We start from the raw sequence: 20,695 nt of genomic DNA on the forward strand, positions 1-20,695 counted from the left end.
AACAAAACAACTACAAGTCAAAATAAATATCAGCACAAAGAAAATCTCTGTTCTGTAGAGCAAAATGTTTGTCAAACTTCCACCAATGAGCCATGTATTTAAGAAGGAGCTGATATTGAGAAACATTTCTGATCATTCTTTGATGTTTGTCATAATAGTATATATCATATGTACTACTACCTTTTTGTTTAGGCCCCTGAATGAGATGTATATGGATGTTATAATTTTGTATAACTCCAGGATAAACATTCAATGATATATTTCACTTTTTTCTTTTCTAATAAAATAGAATAATGGAAAAACCCCAAATATAATAATTATATTTATGGGTTCTACTATTTGTTGAACAAAATGCTTTATAGATAATATCTAGTGACAAGCCATCACCCTCTTTATTTTATGTAATGAGGAAACTTAAATACAGAGATCTCTAAGTACAAAAATAACAGAGGTCTTTATTCAGAAGTGTGACCGCAAAGTTTCCCAACAATTGAGAAAACTGCACGGCAATAATCCTACCTGCATGTCAGACCTGTACCCTACTTACTTTGAATAATCAAAGACTATCAATAGCATTATTTTACTACATACAACCTTCTTGTTTGAGAATCAAAGAGTTCCATGCTTATACAAGACCAGGAATGCCTGCACTGCCTATTCAAAAGCTTTCATCTTTTTTCTTCTTGGAGACATGATGTTGTCAGGAGGTTTCATCACCTTCTGCCACTAGATGGTGCTTGTCATTGAAACAAATTTTCTTTCTCCCATCTTCCTGTTTTTTTCTTTTTTAGGTGCCTATTAGGACCTTGGATGATATGAAAGAAACTTGATTGATAAGCTAAGTAGTGGGTGGGTATTCTAGAAGGTCATTTAGCACAGAGTTATTGATTTTAAAAAATAAATCATTATCCATAAAGATTACTTATACTGTTTTTCTAATTCCATTAATTATTTTGTTCATTCATCTTGTCATCAAGCTGTGTGAACCCCAAGACAAAAAGAACAAACAAACCATTCTTTGGGCTCATGAGAACCAAGAGACATAACTCAAATTTTAAGATAGGTACAAAAAAGGTCTCAGGATTCATTGTCCTCGCCCGGAATAGCATTAGCAAAGGTGACCACATGTAGAGTTAATAAGAAAAGTTAATCAATGGCCTTTCAAAGGAAAAACACATGCATCTCAATTACTGGACAATAATCAATAGGACAGGAAATGGAACGTGCTCTTTTAATTGTGGGATAGCAAACATCAAGTAATAAGAATGATAACAGTGGTTGTCGGCTCTTTGCCAAAGATAACTCTTTTTCTCATTAAGTTTAAGGCACACAGAACTTCACCCCACAGTGCTTTAATTCCCTCCCTGCCATCCCCCTCACACATCTTTATAACTCATTCAGGGTAAAATTTGCCAATCTCGACAGTGAAATGCCTCTAGGTGTTACCTATTTGGTTTGTGTTAAGGACAGTGAAATATTTTTCAGCAGAGTTCTGGAAAACATACATTTCTTGGACTTTTCCTTTCCCAAACATTCTCCAATGCTGATCATTCATGGCTAGTTGACGATTATAATGAGAAATTGCCAGCTATGTTGAAATACATAATCCACAGAGTGAAAAACTGCTGAACAGCAGTGGCAAATTCTTAATACAAAAGTGGCTTCCCTTTGCCTGTGAGCTTACTTTGTGGTTGCTGATTCTTGCTAACTGTGTGTTCAGGGACTGAAAGTTAATTTTAACATGTCTAAAGACAAAATATAACTATGTGGACAAAAGGTTTAAAACTATTTTTTAATAGTTTAAAGGTTTAAAACTATTTTTTAATAGTCTTCTGTTTTGAATTTCCCATGTCACTGTAGTGAGTCATGTAAAATGTGTGAACATACATGTCAGCCAGATGTAACAACAGACAGACACACGACATTAGTACATTCTAATCTGAGACATTAGACAGCTTCCGGTGGTTCCCAAGTGCTTTCTGAGCATTAACCAAGTATTTTAAACATACCAGCTTTAAAAAAGGTACAAGCTTATTCCGGCTTCCCAAGCACTGGTGAAGTACAATGGATCTCTACCAGTTTTAAAAACTGAAAAGAAAAGCCTCTGTCCCCAAATTATTTTCCTCCAGATTTTTTTACTCTTGGAGGGCTCACTAGTTATAGCTTAGTTCTAAAGAAAAAATTGGAACCAGGAGCAAGTAGTCAGTATGTGAAATCGGGCTTTATCTGTTTTGCTAGGTTCCGTTTAAAATGCAGATTGGTCATTGCCTTCCACAAACTTATTATATGTATATGATATGTATTAATAAGAAATGTATCATATGCCATGTGGCTCAAATCCATTAAGTGGCTACTCTCTAGCAGTATTCGGAACAATAGATGGTGCCTATGCTGACAGTCTGTTCACATGGTTTAACGGTGTACTTAACTGATTGTAATGTGGCTGGGTTCTAGATATAGTATTAGTGTTATTTGCTTGGCAAAGGGTACTTAAACCTCCTTAATTATGCCTCAGAAACAGAGTAAATACAAATAATCACTTTGCACGCTCACGAAACTCCCCTGAATAGCTAAAGATATTTCCCAAACTGCTCGAGGAAGACAGAAGCCATCAGTGACAAGCGAAGAGCAAGGTTGAGAATCGTGTTCTTCCCAGACATTCTTTGCTAAAGGTGAACTATGGCTTAATACTGTGTGCTGGCAACCCTCTCTCTACACTCCTCAAGTTCTATAAAGTAGCGTCAAGAGTGATCTGGGGCTAGGAGATACGAGCAACTTCAGTTGTGCATGAGAGTATAAGCTCTCCGCAGCTGGGAAGTCATGTGAATAGAACAAAAAGCTGGACCTAGCAGCCCGCTCGGCGTGAGAGATAAAGAACCGAGGAAGGCGAGGGCGGGCGATCCCGAGCCGGGTCCCGGGCCAGTTCCAGACCCGCGCTGAGCGCAGAGCCGGAGCCCCCGGGGAGGCGGTGCGGCCCGAGGCCCCTCCCCGTCGCCGCGGTGCCCGGGCGGCTGACGCGGAGCGGCGGCCTGGAGCGGCGGGGGCCGGGCGGGCGCAACGAGGGCAGGGCAGGGGGCTGGCCGAGGCCACTCGGGGCTTTAAATATGGATCGCGGGCTCGCGCTCGTGGCACAGTCTCAGCCACGGCCGCCTTCCCCGAGTCCCCGTCCACCAGCTGGCTCCCGAGGGGCGCCGGCCCCGGCCACCACTGCTGCAGTGTTAGTTGCTGGCAGAAAAAGAGGGAGCCCCATAAATATGCAGGAGCTGCAGAAGGCAAAGTAGAGTAGACGCCGGCGCTCTCACACTCTCACCGCCACGCGCCACGCGGGCCGTGTAGACAGCTACCCCACGCCACCTTGCCCGGGTTCTCGCTGGCCGTTCAAGCCCCGGTCCTGCCGACTCCGACGACGCTGCTGCCCAGCGCCCTCGTCCCGCACTCGCCTCCCTGTGCCCCGGGGCGCGCACCCACCGAGGCGGCAAAGTTGTGACTACTGGGGCGCGCGCGGGTGGCCGGCTCCCCGCTCGCAGCACGCCTAGCGCCGACAACTTCCCGCGGCTCGGCCCCGCTGCGCCCCGGGCCCGCGCCTCCGGGGATCTCACGAGCCCCCAGTCCCCAGCCCCGGCGACGCGCCGGGCAGCGCTCGGGTGGCGGCGGCGGCGGCTGCGGTGGCAGTGAAGGCGGCGGCGGCGGCAGTGGCCGCTGCAGCCCCACACTCCGCCGCCAAACTGGAAGAACGACGGAAGCCGGACCCCAGGAGGTGAGCGCCCGGCCGGGGCGGCAGGGAGGGTCGGTTCGGCTGCGCCCGCGGCAGCGGCGAAGGGCTGACGGGCCGGGAGCTGGTCTGGGAGGGCGCGCTCTGGAGAGGCAGAGAGGTCAGTTGCGGGCCGGGCATCCTCTGGGCTGGGCGCCCGCAGAGTGTGTAAGCTGCTTCCGCGGAAAAGTACTTTTATTTTTCCTTTTCACGTAGCGTTTAGAGGAGGAGTTTGGGTGGTCTTGGTTCTCTCCCACTGTAAAGACCCCTTCGCGGAACTGGGCGTTGTTGCCCGACTGTGGGGCCAGTGGACGCGGCGGGCTAGGCTTCGGCGCAGTGACACGTGTGTTCCTGTGAGCCTGGGTGGTCCCAGTGTGGCGGGGCACCTGCTTGAGGGGGAAACATCCTCAAGCTCACTAGCGGGGGAGGCTGGAGGACTCCCGTGGTACCGATACAGCAATCCCCACTTCACTGCCAGCTCCAAGACGGAGCATTCACATCCCTGCCTGGCACACCGAAAGCGGGGGGTGAGTCAGGCAGATTCTCTTCTCGTGGCACACACACAATTATTTGCAATGGATTTGGAAGGGGGAGGCAGGGGTTAAACTGGGATTTCTCTTGGCCAGCGACAGTGTAGTCCTTTCTCAGGTACTGGGCAGCTTGTGCGTCTTGGCAAGGACAGGTGATTTCTTTATTCTTAAGTGCATTTTACCCAGCCTTTGCCAGTCTGTTAATAAAAATCACCAAAGGAAGGCAGGAGTTGGGAACTACATCAGCAAATTTCAGCAAGCACCACACACACAAAAAGTTATTAAAGAACAAAACACCACCACCACTATCACCAACACCATCATCACCACCCCTAAACCAACCTTGAACTTGATGTGAAAGATGAAGAAAGCCATTCTACCTCTCTTCTACATTTTTTTTTCAGCTCCTTGTAAAACTTCTGTTTTTTCCACCCCTCATTCCTTCTCAAGGCCTTACCTTCCCAGAATAATTGCCTGCAGCAAGCTCTTTCCTGTCTTGACATTGAAGAGCAGTTAACTTTGGTTTACCTTCCTTGATTTTTTTCCTGTTTTACTTCAGTGCAAGAGAAAGTTGCTCTTAATGGGAAATTATGAGCACTAGGCTGTACTAAACACACATTATTTTAAATCCTGGAGCAATTCCTTCCCTAAGAGACATTGCATTGTACCATATTTCTTTCTTTTTTTTTCTCGTATCTGTAAGGTGGAGTTAGAATATTACTTGAAATAAAGTGTACCTTGCGCATTAGGGTTTATTTTTTCGTTTTGATTTGAGTAGATTCTTCAATGCAGTTAGAGCAGTATTCAGTAGCTTCTTATAGACAATGTGATGTCTCCACTAGATTTCTGCCTGAGAACTCTCCTCCTTGTAACTGTCACATTAGCATTTAAATAATTTCTATGGTCATTATAGCACTTAGATTGAGATTATTAGTAGAACTTCAATCAAAGGAGGTATGTCTGCTTATTTTTCTATAGCTTGAACAACTGAGAAAAAACTTTTACTTTCATTTTAAAATTAAATGTGGTGATAGGATTTTTTTTTTAATAGTAAATCTTGAAATTGAATAGTTTCAACTTTATCCCAGAATCTCTGATAAGATGACACAAAAACTCCCAAATATGTGGATCGAGAGAGGAAAGTCATACTCTAAAGGACTGCTGAGGCACAGGACATTTATAAGAGTTGGTATGGGAGGGATAAGATGGGATATTTTGATAGTTCCAGGCATGTATGTGTACCTTTGAAAAAACAGAAAACCAGGAAATCCCCAACATTTTGATTGATATGTTTTCAAAATGAGGTTTTCGGTATCCTTTAATTTTGGGGGGTAATTCTGGAGACTTACTGACATATATAAGGCACCCCAGCCAATGAGATTGCCAGAATGTACTCTTAGATTATACTGATGTATCTCTTTTAGTTAATTTTGTCAATATAAAATCACTTTAAATGTTCATTATTTGTCTTTTAAATGATTAGATACGTTTTGGATTTACAACAATGTGTGAAAGGAATACAGGGAATTGTATTTAGAGAAAAAATGTGATAGAAATCAGGTAACCTTTGGGACACCTTCCAGCACAGTGGTGGGAATTTCATTTTTTATTGAGCTCTGGCAAGTACAATTTTCAGGTTTTGATCCCTTGTTCTGATAACAAGAGACATTGTCTGGCCATAGCTTGCATCTTAAAGAAAAACACAAGGAAAGGAAATACATGTTAGTCGGTGAATCACGTAGATAATCCTTTTTCTTGGCTAGCCTCTGAGGGCGCTGCAGTTTAGGGCTATTGTTAGGGGCAGGAGTCCTGAGAGAATTCACTGCTACTTAAGAGTGGCAATAAAACACATCATCTGCTTGTTTCTTGAAGTTTCTTTGTGTCTATTTTAAATAACACGAATGCAATCTAAGACTGGAGGTGACAGATATTAAGACTGGGAATGGAAAGAACAAACCGAGAAAAGAAAAATCTCATGGCGACGAAAGTTTCCAAGTAGTTTCTTCTTGATTGCTATTATGGAAGGAATCAGGGGATTTGATGGGATGATTTGATGGGATGATGGAGGTTGTAAATGCAACACACCTCATTTCTCCCTGTTGATGTAGTTTCTGAGGTCAAACTGTGATTTATGACATTTATGTATTTGGGAGGAGTCATTTAGCAAAATGGATAGTTTAGGAACATCCAGAAAGTAGTAAAACTTTACAAAATAGGATCTTGCTACTTTTAGGATATTTTTGCATTAATGTAGGAGATTTTAGGGAAGGGAAGAATGTTTCTTTCATGTAGTGTCAGGGCTAAGTTGTATTCCAAAAACGTTTTGCCTTTCTCCCAATATCTGAACATTTGATATGTTTGTGTCACAAAATAGAAAGTATGCTGCTGTTCTTCTAACATGAAGATGATTTTTATATTCCCTGTAGTTATTTTTCCAGCAGTGGAGATGGAGTTCCCTAATATACCCTTTTATTCAGTTCTTTTCTCTGATATACATTTATACACACACGTACATACACGCACCACTCGTTTATAGAGATGGCTGATTTTATTTTATCTAAAGCCATATTTATGATTGTCGTAATGATTTTGTGGCATTGAATTTTGTTGCATTTCTCTGGTCTCAGCAGTGCAATGCTATTTCAAACAAAGCATTGAAGGGACAGCCAGCTATGAATGGTGATGGATTTATTTACCTGCCATGGCAAAGAAGAGATAAAACTTTTACTTTCCATTTTCTTCATGAGGTTTATCATTTTATTCCTTAATGATAAGATCTTACTAGCCTCTGAGTTGTTATGTGTTAGAGAAAAATGGTGGTAGAAATAGTAATGGCGAAATCATGTATATCTGTAGTTCTTTTTATATAAGCCCACATCTCATCTTGTTCTTCCTTGCAAATTAAGTAGATGTAAGAGATTATTGTGCTTGTTGAAGAGATGAGGAAACTAAGATACAGAGAACTTTGTATGCTTTTCTTAAATGAAACTGAAAATTATTGCTGGAAGTTGGAATGAATATTTTAGCTTTGAACTAGTGAGATCTGTTTGAACTATTGAATGACTGTCTTCAAATGAATGAATGTTGTTTAAGTCACAGCTGACGATACTAAAGCAGATGAAAGTTTATCATGGTTTAAAGAGATGATGCGCTTTCCATGTTGATATGTCCGCTCTGTAGCAGCGCCTACTTGCCTTAACTTTATTTCAGATTCTGCAATGCCAGGGGATGTTTCACAAGGGAAGAATTTTCAGTTTGCGTATACCAATTTTAGCTCCAGTCTTGAGAGCTAACTTTTGTTTTTCATGGAGAATGAATACAGAAAGAAAGTACCTGAAATTAGGATGTTAAAGGAAGTAAATAATCACCAACTGATATTTCTCTCTTTTTAATTTTATGGATTATTTTTGTAGAAAAGAGATATCCTGATTGTAACTTGAATTTCTGTATTAAAAACCTTAAAAAGGTTTTAAACAAAACTCATGCATTTTGAGGAACTTTTAAAATAAAAATCAATAAAAATACAAAATGAGAAAGGAATATGTTGTCTTAAAATTGATAAAATGTTCTATGAGTGTTACAATTAGAAAAGCTGTTTTTAATGTCTTGGATAAGAAGTTAGCAGTTTATTTTTTGTGTTGAAAATAAATGTCACACTGATTAACATTCTCCTTTATACTATAGTTTATTTTTTGTGTTGAAAATAAATGATCACACTGATTAACATTCTCCTTTATACTATTCGCAAATAAGAAAAGTTGTGGGGTCTGGAATTTTATGTTAGTTAGTTCTAGGTTTGGCCTGGAGACTTCATATTCACCGATAGTGCCCAGTAACAACTTCATCTATTTGGAACTCCTATATTTGGCATATTCTCTAGCAAAAAGCCTCTGAGCAGGTAGAACAGAAGGTAAAAAAAAGACATATATTAAAGAGAATTTACTCATAGGCGATCCCTCAGAATCTGTTTACTCTATTCATATGCAGTTCTAACATGATTGATTATAACATTTTTAATCCCATAGCAAACATTAAACTATAAATTAGAAAAAGTAGATGTAAGATCTGCAGCTAGCCCAGCAGCCGAGGACTCTTTAGGTGTACTCTCAGAGTATCTCTTCATCACACCCCATGCTCCCTCCTTCCCTTTTCCTTTCCTTCCTTGCTTTTTTCTCTCCTCTCCTTCCTATCTAAGTTTTTATGGAAATATAACATGTATAGAAGAGTATGCATGTCATTAAATCATAAGTTAACAGCTCGGGATGATTTACCTAAGTGAATACATCCTTGGAACCAGCACCAAGGCCAAGATGTAGACCACTGCCAGCAGCCAGAAGCCCCCTCTTCCCTACCCCTCACATCATTACTTCTTTTTCAAAGTTAACTTCTCTCTTGTCTTCTGAGACTATTGGTTACTTTTATCTATTACTGAACTTTCTACCGGAATACATGATGTATGTCCTTGTGTCTGACTTTTGTTCATTGTTATGCTTGTGACGTTCTTTCATGTTTTGTGTGTAGCAACAGTTTATTTTATTCTCATTCCTCTATAGTGTTCCACTTTATGAGAATGCCACAGTTTATCTATTTCATTCTTGATGGACATTTGGGTTGTTCTCAGTTTGGGGCTATTATGAATAGTGCTGCTATGAACATTCCTACATATGTCTTTTGGTAAACATGTAGTGATTTCGGTTGTGTGTGTTGTGAGTTGAACTGCTGAGCCAGTTTTAGTAGATAATGCCTTCCTTCAAAAGTGATACTATTCACTCTCCTACCAGCACTTTATGAAAGTTTTGGGTACTCTACATCCTTACAAACAGCTGGTATTATCTCTCTTTTTAAAAAGTACAGAATCTCGTAACATGATTATTGCCTAATGACCGATGGCGATATGGATTTGGAAGATATGGGTTGGAGACCCAGTTCTCTCACTTACTAGTTATTTGATTTGGGGAATTTTAAAAAATCATCCATGTCTCTAGTTTTTCATGATTAAAATGATTGTAAAACCTAATTCACAGAGCGTTAGTTATGAAACCTTGTTCAAAACTATAAACGGCCATACATACATTAGTTATTATTATTGTCGTTTTATTCTACAACATTTCTTATTCTTGAGTTGAACTGTGCCAGCACTGAGAACAGTTCCTGACATTTTAATAAATGTTTGTTGGCTGAATGAATGAACAACACATTTCAGCATCTTTTTTCATCTGTGACTGAGTGATTCAAACTGTGTTTTACATTTTTTTCTCTAGGACTATTACTTTTTATTGCTAAAGTTGAGCCGAGAACAGGATTTATTTATTAAACATCAAGTTGAAAAATTGAGTCTAATAGCCAACAGTTTGAGATCACACATTTCACTATATAGCTCATATCAAATTTATGCTCTCAACACACACAAGACCTGGAGAACCCTTGAAAATGATTACAGTGCTCTTCACCTCATGAGTGATCCCCAAAGCTTACACTCTGACTGTATTTAGTTTCTATAATTAGGATGCTGGCCAACAATTTTCCAGATTTTAAATATTGTAGTGGGTTCTCCAGTGCTGATACCTTGGAAACCATGTTTCATGTAAAATTGAATGTTTAAGAATGAATAATAACTGGAAACTGGAGCTTGTAGACAGCTTTTTCATTTAGTATGGATAAGGTGGTTCTCAGATATGTTGGTTATAACATCAAAAGCAAACTTTTAGCATATACCTTATAAATGTTTATGTAAAACAATCATTCTTAATCCTTTGAAAGATCTACTTTCTAACCATTGGTTTGATTTTACGACCCTCATTTTTATTCATCTGAAAAGAGTTTAGTGCCATCTATTTATTTTTAAATTAGATACAATTAAAAATTATATGATTTTTATTTTGGAGAATACATGATGAACAATAGTAGATATTCCTTTGCAAAATCGGGCTTGGAACAGGAGGAACTTAGATTTTGATGTGGAAATCGACTTAGATTTTCTTACCCAAAGACTGATTTTCTTAGCCTTTTTATTTGTATTTGAGTTTTTTTTTCTTTCTTTTGAGAGTTGGTGGTACTCTTGGTTGATTTGCTCTCATCATTTAAGTATGACTGTTTTGTGGTACTCAGATTACTGCACATGTAACAGATCACTTCAGAATAATCTAGTCAGTCTACATTTTATGAGGGCATTTACATTTTAGGTAGTATCCTTCATGTGTGCTTGACCCAAATGTGGTTGCTTTAGGGTGATTTTGTCAAAAATGGAATCATCTGGTGTAGCAGAGAGTTTTGTTTTCTGTTACACATGTAATGCTATGGAAAATTGAAATAAAACAAAGGGTAATTATGGTAAACCTTGTTAAAGTACTGTTTTAAAAATAATGAATTTCAGAGAACCTCATCTTCTGTTCTGGTGATTTCATTCCTGTGAGAAGTTAAACTGGGTTGTTTTAAAACAAAAGCATCCAGGCATGTCTGGTTATTACTGTGTTAGATATACTCAGCACATGAAAGTTTTTTTTTTTTTTTAATTGGCACTATGTAATAGGGAAAGACACCTATTAAAGATTAGCATCATGACCATGATGATATCTAAATCAATATCCCAAGGGAATGGGACTAGCTTTCATTTTTTTGTACTCTTCAGCATGGAAGTCTGCTGTCTATATGGCTAAGTGGGAATACTTCTAATGTCTTTAATACAAATCAAGTTTTTGCTTTTTCTGCCCCAGAGTGAACATGAATGAAGTTCTGAAACTGTCATTTGTTCTGAGTGAAGACTCAGTGAGATCATCAGTCAGACTGAAAGTTTGACTGGACTCGAGTGTTGATGGCTGTACTCCTGAAACTCTCCTGTCGCGTGTTGCATATTGACTGCAGCTATGGGCAAACCTCATGGCGGAACTGCTTCCAAAATTCTTTCATCCCTTTGACCTCTGGGGACTGTGTCCTTAGGAATGTGAGATGAGCACTCATGATGTTAGCAGATAATAGGGCTTCATGGTAGGAGATTGTTGAGGTACTGATTACAATCACTTTTAGAAAATTGCTGAGCATTAACAGATTAAGCAGAAACACACAGATCACACGTCTGCACTTTACAAGTTGAGCAACTTTGCCAGAGAAAAGAGAGAAGACGGATTGAAAATGTCTCAAAAGATTTAGATGAATGAGGTAATTTCTCTTGAAAAATACATTAAGAAATGAAACAAAAATACCTGTCCAAAATCACCAGAAGAAAATATAGTTCAATTACTCACATGTGTCAGAACTTTTAGGCAGGAAATTCCACATTTTAATAGATCACTTTATTACTACTTGGTGCTCTGCACTGCCCTTTAATTGTTTCCTTCAATATTATTTGCATCCTCACCGTAGAAACTGTGTCCGAATATCTTTTGTGGTCCTCACAGTGGCTAGCATATTTTATAGTGAAAATACTTATTTAGTAGAATGATACTTAGTTACTTAAACAAATCTAGACAAACTAATCAGAGATACCCAGTCATTATACTCAACTTTATCTAAACTCTATTTCTTCTAGAGCTATTCCTCCAGTGTAATAGCTTTCATCATTGCTGTTAGGTCTTTGAAATATTTCTTGTGAAATTTATTGTCATAAAGTTTGGAATCCAGTAACTTTTGAGATGAAACTTTGTTATTAGGCTTTCTGATGTGTCATATAGTTCCTCGGAAAAATGACCTAACTTTTCTACTTAGATATGGCTGTATTTTATCTGTTCTCTGAATTACACACAGTTTATTTACTTTCTTTTGAGATTAAGTCTGAATTGTTAGTGCTTAAAAGAAACTTTTTATTTTAAAATAATCGTAGGCTCACAGGAAGTTGCAAAAATATAGTATAATTTTTTATATAGCCTTCACCCAGCTTCTCCGATTAGTGCCACTTTTAAGATTTCTAAAAAGACATCTGAAAAGATTTATAGAGAATTTACAACTTTTATGCCTTCTCTGAATAATATATACAGTAAGTATTATAGAAAAATGCAGAATTAGGCACATGTAGTATTTTCTGAGTTTCAGTTGGGAAAGGTGCTCCAGTGGTAGGCAAGGGGAAAGAGTCATTCATTCATCTATTTATTCACATTTGTGGATTTGCCGTTTGTCTCATTCAAAATATTTCTTTATTGATCATATTGAACTAGAAGTTTTAAGTCCAGATGTTGTTCACATCAAATCTTTGGACGGTATAATACAAATATAAGTGAAGGAAAGTAGAACTCCTTTATGGTACTGGTGTTAGGGCACTGTGATAATACTGGATTTTATGTAAAAGTGAGAGAATATCATTGTACTATATACATCTATGTGTTAAGTGTATGTTATTTGTCTTAAACTAAATACACCTTATAATATATGTGAATGCACAATATATTGAGACATTTTAGAATAGATGTTTTATTTGTTATATACACATAATAACATTTCCAGTGAACTCTCAATATGTTTCACTATTCTTTAATATATTGATAAATATTATATTTGAACAGATATTTGGGTTCAATTACCACCTCTTAATAGGAGTCTTTTAATACCATATGTCTGCATTCATCCATGTGTCTGAAGCTTATTCAGTCTTACCTAGAATGCTCCCTGGAAAGTTTGGTCTTGCACCTGTAGTCAGACAACTGGGAAAGGTCTAGAGAAACGTACTGCATATCATGAGAATAAAGGAGTGTCTTTAAGAGAACAGACAGAAATCTACTTGAATGCCATAGTCTTGAACAACGAAGTCTGAAAGGAGACCTCATCTAAGCCTATAATATCATGAACAGTTTCCCCCAAATCTAAGAACATCGGAACAAGGAGGACCTCTTAACGACTGCGAGAAATAGGCTTAAGGTAAAAAAAAAAAAAAAAAAAAGTTTAAATTTACGTAGTGGATATTTATACGAGCAGCTTTTCACCCTAAGAGCAGAAATTGGCTTCTCCCAAGAGGAGAGGGTCCAGAACCAATCCTTGGATAGATTAAATATTTATACAATTTAAAAGAGAAAATAGCCATGTTTGGTCAGTATCCTCTGTTTACCTAGGGCTCTCCCACAGAACCTTGTTTGGGTCACTTATCATTTTGTAGGATGATTATTTTGTTCTTTGATATCACTGTCAGATGTCACTGAATGATGATCTGAAGGTTTGTGGGTCCGACCTCACATGGCATTTCCTATAAAGTTTACCTGCCTCAGCATGTCTTATCTCAGCTCTTGACCTTGACCAGAAGGCATTAGTATAAGTACAGTTTTACACTTGAGTTTATAAAATGATCAGACCGTTTAGACCTCCTTAAATATTTCTCTAAATATACTCCATATCTTGTGGCCGGTAAAATGAAATTGGGTGTTATTGCTGAATTGAAACAGACACCTTTAGTTCTGGGTTCATCTGAGATAATTCTACTAATCTGAAATAGTTTGCTTTCTCTATAAAATGATGAAATATATTTTATTTTATGCAGGTTCAAAAATCATTGTGTTAGATAACTTTTCTTAGATGTAATGTTATGTTCATAAATTAAATAGAGAGCTTGGAAAGTCCAATGCCACATATTCTTGTTTGACCCACAGTTTTTCACTTCTGTGATGGGAGGACTTTAGTATGTGGACTTGAATAACAGTGTACTTTATATAAAAGCTAGAGCAGCAGGAAAAACCACGCTATAGCATGTGACCCAGGCTTCAAGCAGGTTGCTGCTTGAGTCAGGAGCTGGTGGAGTAACTTCTTTGTCCTGTAGAGACAATGAGGGGTTCAATTCTAAGGTGGGTGCCCATCGATGTAGAATCTAAAGGAAACTTGATGATTCGAGGAGCAGTGATAGGACAGTGTGATTGCCCGAAGCATGGACAATAGGTACCAGGAGTTGATGATTCTGTGGAATCAAGAAAAGGGAAATAATATTTTGAGAAGCCTGTTTCGAGAAATTGTGAATCTGTCTCCTCTAGTTGCAGAGGTGGTCTGTTTTCTACTGTCATTAGATTACAAAGTATTCATTTTAATTGAATTTCTGGGAACTGAAGCTTACTTAATTAAGTGTCCAAACTAAAATTATCTTAAAATATGTTTTGATGTACATTATTCCAAAATGAATCGCACACACTTATCTCCTTTCTTAACAATGTTCCCGTTTTGTTCATCTCTCACGGTCATCATTGTGTAACTCAGCGATGCCCTTAGGGCTGGAGATATATGGCACTGTTGCTCCTACACCAAGTGTTCTCATGTTGTTGTGCTTCATACATTATTCTATGTATACTTTATGTTGTAAAGAGGGTATCTTATCTATACCTAAATAGGGATGAAAGGTCTTGCTATTTGCTTACATCATGGTCAGTGACCTCTGTGGTATCTATTTTCATGAATTGAATATACGTACATGAGGAAATATAGTTTTGACTAGAGGCTGGAATGAGAGGTGGCAAAGAAGAGCAGTGGAGGGCACTATGCCGTCTGCTTCCGTACTATGCCCTAGGGAGAAGGTCTTTGCCATATTCAGAGAGAGGCTCTAAGACAAAGCTGAAGGCTTCATTTTAATGAAGTAGTTTGAGAGGGTGGGCTATGAGAGGGCTTCTTTGGGATCCAGGTGGCAGAGTGTGGTTCTGGAGTGATGTAGCCTGAGGCAGTGGTTGTGTGCTTCAGTGCCTCGAAGATTTAGAGTATTAGGACACCCAAGAGAGAGCATCCTGGGCAGGAAGGTAGCATTTTCAAGTAGTCATTGGCCATCAAAGAAGAGGCCCAAGTAGAAGGACATGAACGGATTGGTGGTGAGCATGGCTGACAGACCCCACAAATAAGGGAAGATTGATGAGATCCAGCAGTCATGTGACAAATTTCTAGACATCGTCTATCTATAGGCTGTTGAGGCTGGGGAAACGCCTTTCGAATCCACATTGACTGTCACGATTTCACTGTGCTGGTTACAAGCATGGACTCTGGAGCCAGAGTGCCTGGGCTTGAATCCAGCTTCCGCTCTTGTCTTAGGTGAGGTTCCCTGGGAAACAGTTTCTGATTGTGGAGGAAGTTTATTGGGGCTGGCAATGAGGGGGTAAAACCTGTAAGAGAGTGAGGCGAGTTGGACTGGCAGAGAGGGAGGAGTCATGTGCGATCCAGTAGCAACAAAGACCTCCATTGGCTGACGCTGCCAGAAGCTCTAGAGCAGCAGACCCTGCAGAGTTGCCCCATCTCTCCATAAAGGAGCCAGGCCTTTCTACCCATCACTAGTCCCGAGTGGCCGGCTGCCTTGGACAGGGCTGTGACTGGCTCAGGTGGCTCTCTTTGACTAAGACAATTTCCAGAGTAAGACTGAGCTGAACATCATCAGTCACCAGCACTCCCACTGGTTGCGGGAAGCACTTCAGTTTTGAAGGCAAGATCTGGGCAATGCATCATAGCACCCAGATACTCAGTGCCTCATGACTTGGGCGGCTCTGCTTCCAGTTCTTCATCCCAACCTACCTCATTTATTTCCTAGGGTTTAAGTAAGTTAATATATGTGAAATGCTTAGAAAAGTCTGTAGCTCATAGTAAGTATGATTTAGGTCTTAGTTATTATGATCATACATGACTTTACCAGCCCTACCTTTCCATTATAATAGGATTCTTTTGATTCTCCATGAGTTTGAAGACTAATGCTCTCGTTATTAATTTTTCTAATTTTATTTGCAAGGGAAAAACATCTGACAATATCTTAGTAAGAAATAATTTAATATACTATGTATTTTAGTAGTATTTCCATTTTAAATTTTACCAGAAGATGCAAAAGAAACAATTATCGATGATGAAATTTGAAAGATTTGGACATACGGTAAATTAATTTTTAGGTATGTGTTAGTTCTTGGCCTCCCTCAAAGTAACTTAGATAACGACCTTCTAAGTTAAGGGAGGATCCATCCCTGCCGTTGAGTTGGGAAGTGGTTGTATGACAGCAACCTATGACCAGGTGATAGTGTCCAGCTGAGAAGGTCTTCAGAATCTCTGTTTTTGTTTTTCCTGTCACTCTGGTTCTAGATCTAAACATTACAACATACAACCAATAAATATAACATTGCCACTTAATTAAATTGCTTCATTTCTTGAACATTTCAGAATCATTCTTTTCAATATTTCATTATTTAAATTCCATAAGTATAGAGCAGATCACCTGGAGTGTTTTAGAAATTTGGTTGTGATTCAAAATAATGTTCTCATGGAGGCTCAATCCTTGCCAATTCGTTTCTCATTTACTTGGGGACATGGCTAATTCCTTTGGACAGTTTTTATTTCCTTCATATTTGTGTGGATGGAAAACATATTATTAGATATGACTTACTTGCCCCCGCCATGTAACTATATCATATTAAGTTGTTTATTTTTAAGGAGCTTTCTGATTGCTCTGTTGACATAAAAGCAGAGATAGTCAAGAATTTATGCCATAAAACACTTCTTTAAAACATGAAGTGTGCGTTTGTTCTGTTTGTACCAAGACCCCATTGCTGGCACACCCTAACAAAGACAGCAGAGCTGAGGAGGAAGTACTATGACTCCTCTTTTGAAATAATATTTTTTAAAAAGCCTTCCTTGAATTCATTTTCCTCCTAGTTTTAAGTTGCTTGTAGCTATTCTCAAAAACGTCTTTTAAAGAAATGAGAATATTAGGAGTGAACTGTGAAAAACTATTTATCTACATATTTATTATACAGTGATCTGTAGAAGATGAAGATTATATAGAAGACATAGTTAACCTCAAGCTGATTCAATAAAGAATTTTGTCTTAGCTGTTTTGGCATTAACTTTATTTTTGGGTCGAGTTGTCTGTTGTGGGTTCCATGCAGAGTTCCATAGTTACTTTTATTATGTGAGCCAGCAACCTCATAGAGATCATCTCACTTCAGCAACCAGCCAGCAGTTTTTCTTTTTCCCCTACTGAGATTAGAAATGTCGAGCACTTTTAAGATTTTGCTTCCAAATTTTTGGAGGGAGATGTTTGTGAGGGGCGAATATGGATAAAAGATTTAAGGTTGGCTAATAGATGTGTAAAAGGTATTAATGTTTAAAGTGGTAAAAACTCGTCTTGTAACAAGCCCTTTCTAAAAGCAAAGATGACTTTTAAAGCTGTGCATTTGGGGATTAAAATACATAAACCCTTTTTTTAGAGAAATATTGTTGAGCTTGATCTGATGGGAAACAAGTCCTGTATCCAAGAAGATTATACCAACACAGCTTTTAATTCTCAAAAACATGAAATTATGACCTTTGTAGATATGATCTTTCACTGTGTAGGAGATATGAAGTAAAAAGTAGTATTTCAGACAGAATTTTTTATTGTCTCCAAAATGGACACAGGTGTGATTTCTACGCTTGTGTATTTAATCCCAAACCAACCACAATTACTCCTAATGACTCTCCATTTAAAGACCATTTAATGCCTTCCTTTTTAAAAAAATTTAAACATTTTTTTTTAGCATGAATGCAAGTGGGTTTTTATGTGGTTTTAGTTAAACTTTAGTGAGGAAAAAAATTTTTTTCAACCTTGGGCCATTATTTTAAGTTTTAAAATGAATAAATTCTAACCACAACATATCGTAGATAAGAAGGAAAATTTGCCTAACCAAAACACTTTTTTAAGTAGAATAGCTTATTACTTTTATTTAAAATATTAATCAAGGTTAATAAATGTCTAGATTGTTCATCTAAATTTATACATGTAATACAGGACACCTAAATAAATATGCTTGCTTAGATGATAACTAGTAGAGTACAAGTACAGTAAACTAGATTTTAATTACTCTTAAAGTTTTACAAATGAAATCTTTATTAAATTTACTATCTATTAGATTACTTAAATAAAAAGCAGAAGAGGAAGGATACCTAACAAATGTATTACTATAAATTCCAGTGAAACCTCATTATTAGAATTTACATTTTCTCTGAAAATTAAAGATAAATTTTTTACTCACTGGACACTCAAAAGTTGACCAAAAGAAAAGGAAGGTTCCATATGGGTGTTGGCTATTTGGTCTAATGGCCTAAATGAAATGGAAAAAGAAAACATGGCCTTATACTAATGGTTCATTTTCCTACAATAAACCTGGTCAGTTCACTTTAAGTGCGGTTTGCTGAAAACTGATGATGATTTTTAGCACTTAGCTTCTTATCTCCAAAGCACTTTCTAAATGTTGAATAATTAATTGCCACAACTCCTGTGTGGGGGTAGAATATCAAGCATGTCTTTCTGTTTACCAGGAAACCATTATGGCAGAGTCTGGAAATGCTGATTTTTTTTTTTTTTTAAGAGGTTTCTGTGCTTTCCAAGGTGACCAGCTTTTAAAATGCTGTCTCGTTTTTTAATCACAGGGTCATGAGAAAAGTAACCAAGGATATCGAATATTTGAAAACTTTTTCTTCTCATTGTTCTCATACACATTTCACTTTTCATTTCATTTCTCCCTGCTCATCCTTTTGCAATACAATTGTTTAAAAATAGAATATGAAATATCAATAAGCTTAGTCTCTGCAGTAAGTATAGTCTCTTCTTATCTGGTTAATTCAGAATTTGGAAAACCTGATGGAACTGTGAGAACAAATCTCAGTGGCAAAAAAAGTCACATTCTGAAAATAGTTTTAATGAATTAAAGAAATGTGTCTTTCAAACACTAGTTTTTGTAACTTTACCTTAATCTTGGAGTCTGAGGAATAATGAATATAGACTATATATATCTGTGCTTAAAAATATAAATAATTGAGCTATGCAACATATATAAAGGGCAAACATATTAAAAATTAGAGAACAAGAAAGAATGAGAGAGGCTAATTTAGTATAGAATAAAGAGGATAAATGAATACTGGAGTTAATAAATCTGAAAGGAGTTTGAGAAGAGAAAGGTGCTACATGATGAGAGCCTTGAGTTGGGTGGGTGGCAGAACTAATGAGATGAGTTCTGGTGGTGGTGACTGGCCACTGGATAATACCTACATCAGTCAGACTAATTCCTGGTATGTTTGTGTCGCCAGCAGCAGGATGCCTACTGATTAACTCTCTTGAGAGATGCAGGATGAAGTCACTGTGGCAGGCCAGAAGGCTATACATCCCTCAGGTTCTCACCCTCTGAAATAGAAAGGAGCTGGAACCTTCCTTTGAGAACAGTTAATCCCTTTATACCTTGAAAAACTCACCAGATAACAAAGACAATTCTGTGGTGATTATTTCTGGTGAATACTGAGTTCCTGTGAATAAGATTAACACTTAAAGGTGAAGCAGAGTTAGATTGGTTTCAAGATGAAGTCCTAGAAATCACAGACCTATTGGCTCACCTTGTCTACTGAATGTGGGGATATAGGTCCTTAATTTTGAGATCTGGAGTCTATAGCTGGACTTTAGAGGGGGCTCATGAACCCCTAGATACTGTATGCAGAATTGTATACATGTGTGTTTTTGGAAGAGTGTATCCAAAGTATTCATGATGTTGTTAAAGCTGTGACACAAAACATTTAATATTGATATGGACAAGTGTCCCTTAAGAATGTTTACTTAGTCCCCTCCAAATAACAAAACAAAATATTAGTTTCCAGCTTTTCACTCCCTCAAAATCTGGATAGAAAGGAAATGAGAGCCTATCAGCTTCAGGATATCACCTCTAAAAATCTAATGTTTTTATATTATCAGAAACATCAGAAAGTGCAATGATGCAATCACAACCTGTGAACATGGTTATTTAATACAGTACATTGAATTTGGAAAGGTGGTGATCAAGTCTTATCTACAATCAGTCCTGGGGCTTTCTTATTATCAGATCTAAAGGAGATGTGCCCATAAGGATAAAGTGGCTTCAATTATGCATTTATAGTTTAGCTTACTTTCAGTGTTTTGATAGCATTTTTGTGGGAAACTGCTCACTAAATATGTGATAGAACTCATACAGGAAGTGAAGGAATTCTTTGCTTCTATGTGGTTCTTTCTATAAGCAATGTAGCTGTTTTCCTGAATTATAGATTAATTTAATTAAATAAGATCATGTTTATGTGAAATTTTGCAGATAAAGTCTTGATTACAACTCATTAGGGGAAGTTTGATATTTAAAGAAATACTGTAATTTAAGAGAATCCATAAATACTAGCATAAAATAAGACCTCAAAATTCCCTAATTTTTCATGGTTGACCTTTGGGAAATGGGTTTAATAACCTCAACATTTAAATTATATATTTATATTTCCATTTTATTTTGAGTTTAGAATCTATAGTTTCATCAGATTTTCAAAAGGCCCATGGGAAAGGAAGGAGATGGAAAAAGATACTGCCTTGATGGACCTAGAGGGTATTGCGCTGAATTAAATCAGATAGAGAAAGACAAATATCCCATGATTTCACGTACATGTAGAATCTAAAGAACAAAATAAACAACAACAAAAATGAAAATAAACTCATAGATACAGAGAATATTTT

The 20,695-nt window shown here is 37.9% G+C and overlaps 1 protein-coding gene across 7 annotated transcripts in view; it reads left to right on the plus strand.

Annotated features, from left to right (window-relative positions):
* Positions 1-20,695, plus strand: part of SLC4A4 (solute carrier family 4 member 4) — a 357,503-nt gene that overhangs the window by 44,262 nt on the left and 292,546 nt on the right. The window contains exon 1 of one of the 7 annotated variants that reach the window (XM_039845402.1): positions 3,093-3,757. The exons of 5 other annotated variants lie outside the window; for them this stretch is intronic. The gene's annotated coding sequence lies outside the window, so the exon portion shown is untranslated. Of the gene's footprint in view, positions 1-3,092; positions 3,758-20,695 lie in introns of those variants that run through there. One more of the 7 variants, XM_039845395.1, reaches the window with a different exon arrangement.

Source organism: Pteropus medius, unplaced genomic scaffold (genome assembly GCF_902729225.1).
Source record: "Pteropus medius unplaced genomic scaffold, Ma_sr-lr_union100, whole genome shotgun sequence".
NCBI classification, from domain to species: domain Eukaryota; kingdom Metazoa; phylum Chordata; class Mammalia; order Chiroptera; family Pteropodidae; genus Pteropus; species Pteropus medius.